The 7,865-nt window shown below is 40.5% G+C and overlaps 1 long non-coding RNA gene across 4 annotated transcripts in view; it reads right to left on the reverse strand.

The window, feature by feature from the left end:
• The window catches only part of LOC112212345, a 133,334-nt gene that overhangs the window by 104,204 nt on the left and 21,265 nt on the right, over positions 1-7,865 (reverse strand). The gene's annotated exons all lie outside the window — the stretch shown is intronic.

Genomic DNA, 7,865 nt, shown 5'->3' on the forward strand with positions numbered 1-7,865 from the left:
TCGCCGCAATAAACTTTACGACACTTAGTAACAGTATCTGAGCGGCTTTGAGAGGAGAGGCCTCTCGCAGGATGGCGAAACGCACGCAAGTTCGCGACACCCCGCCCAACCGGGTTCGCGCGCGTATCTTTATCACCCGGTTTTACTGCACCACCTTCGAGACGTCATAACACCGTCTCGTCGTCGTTGTTCCTTATTAAAATCGACGCCGAAGAAAAGAATCGCGCGCCCACGTCCCGTGCGAATCGAGCTATACGTGTGCCTTAAGGGCGTTGCACACCGAACGCGATCGCAGCTTTACGTACAAACGCTCGGCGCTTTAAACTACTCGAACGAGGTTAAAGAGATGTACAAAAGCGTGAATGACAAGTTTTATTCAGTGCGAATGAAATTCTAACTTAGAAGAACGGATTCTCGCGAGATTCAAATGTAAGATATCAAAAGGTCTGAATACTCTCCTGTTCGACCAATACAAAAGATTGTTATGGACCTTAAGAATAACAACAAATTAATATGAATTTCCAGCAATTGCTAGTAGTGGATCAGCGATCAAAGTCGCTCGGGAGGCCACCAAACTTGCTCACTGTGAAGAAATCAGACCTTCACGATGCCAAAACGATGCTATGAGAGGGGCTACAGGCAAATTTTGTGATTTTTCGTGGCTCAACAACCTAACGTCCTAACGCTAACCGAAAGGAATCAACCCTCCTTCATCTGCATTCGCATCGGCCATTCCAAACCAACGCGTGAGAAATTATCAACAAAATCACGATCACCTCCTGAATGCCAATTTTATGGATATACCAATAAGCACGTAACACATTTTACTGGACTGTCCTAGATTTCCATTTGAAAGAAATACGTATTATGTTAAAGCCAATATAAAGTCCAACTTGAATGATTCTGAAAGCCTACTCGTTTCCATGTAATGAGTATCATTTAATCTTCTAACTATGTAATTACTAATTATGTACTTCTGATAGTCACTAATAACTATCTTGTTAACGGGTTTACCTAAAAATAAGCTCATAAATAAATAATAGAGGGAGGGTCCTTAAGGATTAAGGAACTTAGATATAAACCAAGACTCGATTAATGAAAAAGAAGCGATCAGATTCGCGATTTCTTCGCGATCAGACACGATAGGCGGTGATTTTAAAGCATCGTAACGACGACGAAGGACCTTTATGAAAGCGAGAATGGACATTAAAGGCTTTGAGAGCGCGCGAAAAGCGGCCACGTCCGAATCCAATTAAAACGCGCGGCAGCAAATCATCGGCGAGACAGAGACACGGGGATCAACGTCGTAATAAGTCATCTTCCGTGAAACTTTCCAGGATCTAATTAATAGAAATTAATTGCCTCAACCCACGGTTCGCCGCAACTTTTCTCTTGTTTGCCTTTTCATGCAGAGTGGCCATCGCATCGAGCGTATACGACACACGAGATTCTTATGATTCGCGTAAAATCTGATCCCGTGACACCTAAAGCCTGTCTAATTAAAATACTCGAGTGATTTTTCCACGTCCAGCGAGTACGCGACCTCGCTGTTTAATTGGCCACGATGAGCCATCTCAAAGGCGGACCGAGTTTCCTGCGGAGGAGGATTGCTTCAACTTGTAGAAACTTCCTGTTTGTAGGTTTAGAGATATTTGATGCCGCAGACCATCGTCTTGTCTGTTAAAGTTGCGCGCATTCACGTAGTTCGGTTTCTTACGGACAGTTTTGTTTGATTTTGTTCGATTAATTGGTTTAGAAGAGGAAAGTTACAGCGAACGAGCCTCACGGAAGTCGAATCAAACGATTCCGCGTTTTTGTTAGCTTCTTAATTTCATTTACATAATCACGCGATTAATATTTAATTATCCAAAGAACGAGTGACTAACTTCCTCGAGTTCATTTATCACAAAACGATGACATAATTGATGTAATTACGGCTTCTGAACTGCTCGATTGACGCATGATTTATCACCGTATTAATACGTTTAATCAGTTTTCTATGAGACTTTTGTGATAAACTGTGCTCCACGGAAACAACGAATGAAATTCGTTAAATGAAATTCACAGTGGCTGTTTGTCTATTAAGATATATGTTTGTTTCGGAGTTCCCAGCGATACCATAACAGATACGTTTGCGCAAACGCGATGAAACGCGACCGCGTACGCACAAGTCTGTTGCATCGGTTGCTTTAATTGGCCGCGGTATAAAGGACGCCTCTGTGATCGCCGACGTCGTCGGCTAATTAAAAAGACGTTAAACACACCTTCTCCTCGTTTCTCACGGTGCACTCTAACGACAAGGAAGAATGGACTGGACGCGGAGGTGCACCATCGTGAAGAAAATATGCGTCGAGATAAGAAAAAGTATTTCCAACACGTGTATATTACGATCAAACGGATATTTATTTGTCTTTGCATAAACTCTCCTTAATCATCCTCAATCGCCCGATAATCTAAAACTTCCAAAAATTTCGTGATCGTATCTTCCATCTTGTGTGTTGTCTTTCGTGAATACCATATATCTATGATCTCGTATGACGAAGCACATGTATCATGAAAGGATAAAAAGCAGACAGACGAAGAATATAAATCGATTATAAATCTCTGACGCGGACGCCGAGTATCGTCTCGATCGAGGTTCGAAGAACTATAGCGGACCTCTGGTTTCTTTCTTATCTTCTGATCTCAGGATCATTCACGAACAAACCAAAAATCCTACTGTCTTATCGCTTGTCAATTTTAATGCAGCTGCTCGTCTTTTTAAAGCGCTAATTGTCTTCAAATCATTTTTTTATTCAATGCACTCTTGCTAAATCCTACGGTAACAAAATCTATCTTTTCTCGTGAAACGTAAATACGTTAAAAAGTACGCTTTACAATGTGCTACTCGATAACGATGGACCGCTTCCCTGTGTCAAACCGACTTGTCTTATCGCCTTCGTTTACTTAATTCCTCGCTCTTCTTCCATCGTCTTTCTTTTCTCTGTGTCGTTACTTGCTCGTTCGGTATTTCTCCTCCTTTTCGCTTCTCTACTTTATACGGCTTTGTATACTTGTATCTTCGCGCCAGAAATGGTATTCCATCGGCTTAATAATAAATTTTTGTTAAATGAATAAAGTTTCTCAACGATGTATCTGTATATAACGCTAAAAATTTTAACAGCGATGCATGGCGATGTAAATGTACATCCCGATGGTTTTTTTCTACTCTATACGGATATCGTAGACGCTGATTAGATAGTTACGAGTCGTTATTACCGACGAGTACGCTATCTAAAAGTACAAAAGCTTCGCTGCTGCTTCTGAACGGTGCGCATAACCGAAACAAGAAAACGAACAAAGTGTTTCCATCTCGAAAGCTCGGCTCAGTTCGAGAGACGGGCAACGAGGACGTCTGGAAGAGAAGCTCGTCCATCGACGAGGATCTCATAGGAGGCGGTTACCGAGTAAGATCGTTTTCTGCGAGCGGTAAGCGCCGGTGGTTTGTTATCGGACATCGGGCCGGGTGCACCGGCCTCATCATGCCTTGGCCCTCCTTCCCTGCAACGTTATGCATCGCGATCAACTGCCTCGACTCCGAGAATCGATGCCCGTTTCAAGTTATGCAACTATGTAGATCTCGATAGAAACCAGCTCTTTTAGAAGCAACGCTCGCAACTCGATAACGCTCGAAGAATACCGAGTGCCGTGATAACAACCGGATAATTCGTACGTCGGCGTCATTCGCCGACTGTGCCGGTGTTAATCACGTTGCTCTGTCACCGATAACGCTACCCCTGTCCTTTGAAATTGTAATTATCCGTGGAGCTGGCGTGACTATGGAACTCGCGGATGAAACTGCACGCAGAGATTTCCTTTTCTATGTTTCTGTCGTTCGATCAGAATGTTCCGTATGCAAGGTGTTGTGGATATAGTGATCGGCAAAATTATCCAAGCGTATTATGATTTTGATGTTTAACTTGTATATTAACGCTTGGATAACCAAATATCGTTTGGAAGCCACAATGGTCAACTGTATAAATAGCGAATGATCAACTTTGTAAATAGCAAAGTACAGAAAAATGATGTTGCGTAAGTATTACGTATGTATAATATGTACAGAGAATGCTATATTGTTATGAATAATCGTATCGTTATTAGAGTGATACGTACAATAATACATACAATAATAATAAAAAAGATAGAAAATATTAGAATAATTATTAAAATAATAATGAGCAATGTTAAATAATAGACACAGATTTTACGAAAATTTTTGACAAAATTCCAACCGAGTTAAACATCTCCGTAATAAGCAGTTTCAGTTCTATCAACTTCATTATGTTTGTTAAGTTATCTAACGTTGTAATTAATCTTAATAATTGTTCCTTTAAAATTTCTTAATTTTGGAAAAATCGTACGGCGAATGAAAGGAAACGCGCGTATAGTGATGCACAGGAAACGACAAGCTACGACGAGGTTTATGATCGAATGAGGAATGGCGACAGTGCCACGCGTAATAGGATATCTGATACCGGCGCTCGATGATCCAGGATAACGCCATCGAGGGCCCAACTTCGATCCTTATCTCGATCGGTTTAATGTATGCATATTACCATGGCTCGAGGTACGTGTATTACCGGGATTAGAGCAACGAAATGAGGATCGCGGTAACACCACAGCAAGAAAGCTACGAATTATTATTTTGGAATCTGATTTTCTCATTTTCTCTCTTTTTTCTAGCTTTGTAGCAGCGATACGAAAACCACGTTGCGACATTGCGCTGCAGACAATAAGCAAACGAAATTTTTTAAGAATTCTTGATAAGAATAACAAATTTACTTTGGCACATCTATACGTTTATAACACTACGATGCATAATATGACATTTTACTTTTTAAAATAAGAATAAAAACGAAATTATATCAGAAACTTCCAAAAATCCACAAAAATTTTGGAGTTCGCTAATTTTTATCTTCGTTTTTGCGCAAAAATATCCTAATCTTTTTTTTACTCGATAATCTCAATTATAATTATGTTTCACCTAATTAAGCATCATTTCGACTGAACAGAATTAACAGATATTTCAACTTCGGTCTTCCAAAGTTAAGCGTACCGATAAAAAATGATACGAAGCACCTACATCTCCCATCCATAATAAAAATAGCTTTTTTACGACGAATGGAACTCTTTGTACATCCAACGTTCTCTTCACATAACATCATCGTAAAACCGCTACAACTTATTCAAACAATCCGAATCAACGACCCACTACATCCCGGTAACACTGACAACCTACAAGCTCTTTATCCCCTCCAATTCGTCAAAACGAGTAGAAAGAAAGGAGGAAACGAAAAAAAGAAGATCTTCATTAAAATCTCCGACTACTCGCCGCATGTCAAACCAAACAACTCATCCAAACATACGCGCGCGCTCGTATCTACAAGCTCGCATAACTTTCCAACTCTCGACTCGTTACAAGACAAAGAAAACGAGGAAGAAAGGAGAAAGAAGGGAGGAACGGAGGGGCAGATATTTGCCGAACGGTGCAAACAAATCAATGCAATTGAACGTCGACAAACAGAGTCTGACCAGCCGCAAAAAGAAGCACGTGTAGTTGCATAGTGTCGTCGGAGCGGAAACAACCAACGAGAACCGTATTTGGTGCCGGCTCAAGACCTACTATCCGCCTAGCTCGTACTTTACGTTTCCATTCGAGAACATCGAAGCTGCAGAACAATGTGGAATTGGGGAAGTGTGCCACTTGGGTGGCTGGACCACAGGATCGTGCACGCTTGCCGGTTGATCAAGGCCCTTTATAAGCGTACACGTGTCTGTGCAAGGTTCAGAGAGGATACGCAGACGAAGACCCGGTTCTTGCAAACGTTTACGCTCACCTCGCGGATAATCGCGATTTTATGTGTCTCTCTCGTTCGTTTAATCGAATCGACGTCGGGATACTGGCGCTGTTTCACGTGGGAACAATAAATCGGGATGCGCGTGAGACGATGTAAGCGGATTCTGCCATTGTAAAATAATGGAATGATATGTGACCTATAATTTTATAGCTATGAGTTATATAGTCTTGGAAATAGACAGTGAGGAATAGATAAAACATTTTTAACTTTGCTCCTTGAAGGGATGAAAACGTGTAATTGTGTGATTTTAATCCAGATGCATAGATTAGATATATCTCATAAATTCCATTCTTCTACTGCGACATTTACCGCCAAATTTGAAACGTACCTGTAAATGCTGTGAAAATAGCAAGTTTCTGACAAAACCGTTATGCCGCCACTAAGAAATCTTTGTAATTTTTTAGAAATATGTCTCCAGGCAATCTTTTATGCCAGTATTATCAAATCTTTTGTCAGCTAAAAGATGTAGCAGCGAATGGAAATACAGCCTTTTTATTTACTACGTGTACAAGCTAATTTTATGTTACCTGGCAGCAAAGACTTGATTTAAGCAACAGTCGCAGATACGCCCTTTTGATTTGACAGAATAGCAAAATATACGGGGTATGATAAAATTTCACGATCAAATATTCACATAATTCTTTTTGTACCTTTCGTACCACGTGTGGCCTGGCATTATCGCGATGATATGTGGTGAAAATGACTTTAAAAAATTACATTATGTAAAACAAGAGTGTGATTACAACATATTTTCATAGCATTTACAAGTATGTTTCCCAATTTTGCTCCAAATACCATAGCAAAAACGAAAGGAACTTATAAGACGGTCTAATCGTTTATCGCTGAAAAAGCTAAACAATTATCTCAATTAACTAATCTTAAAGAAAGAATATGTCAATTTCACCAAAAGTTATTATATTTTCTGCAACACTTGCGTTTCAAGATACACGGAGCACCCACGATGAAGCCATTCACCCGTGCGCGTGTATTCAGCCATTACGAGCACCCAATATCCAATTACCCTGACGGTCCAGGTAATTTACCGAACCAATTTCAAGAACCACCCAAACGTGGATCCTCTAAAAAAACGTGGACACTTCTGGTAGGTCGCCCGAGAAGATCGTAACGACACAATCATCGAATTTTCTACGGAAGATAAAGCGATCCAGCGTGATAATCCGGCGATAAAGCTGTCCCTTGCCCACGGTGATTCCTCGAGCGCTTTGAAATTTCGAAGAAGACTTTAACGCGCACAATTCCGTCACAGTGTACGAAAGTAAAGCGCAAATTTCACTGCTTTCAGAAATTTCCAGGCTCGCCATCTTCACATTGAAAATCTATTATTTGGAAAACGTATTATTTTTATACAAAAATTTGCACTGCAACGTAGATCTAAAATCGCTATGTTCCTCGAATACGTCGAATACTGCGATTTTTACACGATACAAAAATCGATAGCCAAATTCTACGATGATCCTATGATTTACACGATTCGCACTGCGGTACAGATTTAAAAATTCCTATACTACTCAGATATTTTGCAATTTTGCAAAAAGTAGAACTTTTAGAACTACGACTTGAAAAGAATTTGTTATCATTACCAAAACAATACGATATAAAATTATATCAGCCTACATCCAGCTATCATTGATATGTTATCGGTCACGCACAGTGGCAAATGCAAAATTTCTATATTTCTCGGATATCGGATCGCCATGTTGTACACGTAGTACGAAACTATTAATAAATTGCTGCAATTTTTAAAATTCAAATAATTCCGTTACGATCGCTACAAAATTGTAAGAAAATCAACTTTCGTCCAGCTATTATAGATTGGCGATCGATGACATAGTGCGCCAGGTCGCGTAGGATCCCCGCATTACGTGGGATTACGTGCACTACGTGGCTCTACCTACCCTAACGTCTCTCGTAAGCGACATCACCTCCTCTGGCCGGTACCGGCTCCCC

Source organism: Bombus impatiens, unplaced genomic scaffold (genome assembly GCF_000188095.3).
Source record: "Bombus impatiens unplaced genomic scaffold, BIMP_2.2 scf_0151, whole genome shotgun sequence".
Taxonomy (NCBI): Eukaryota; Metazoa; Arthropoda; class Insecta; order Hymenoptera; family Apidae; genus Bombus; species Bombus impatiens.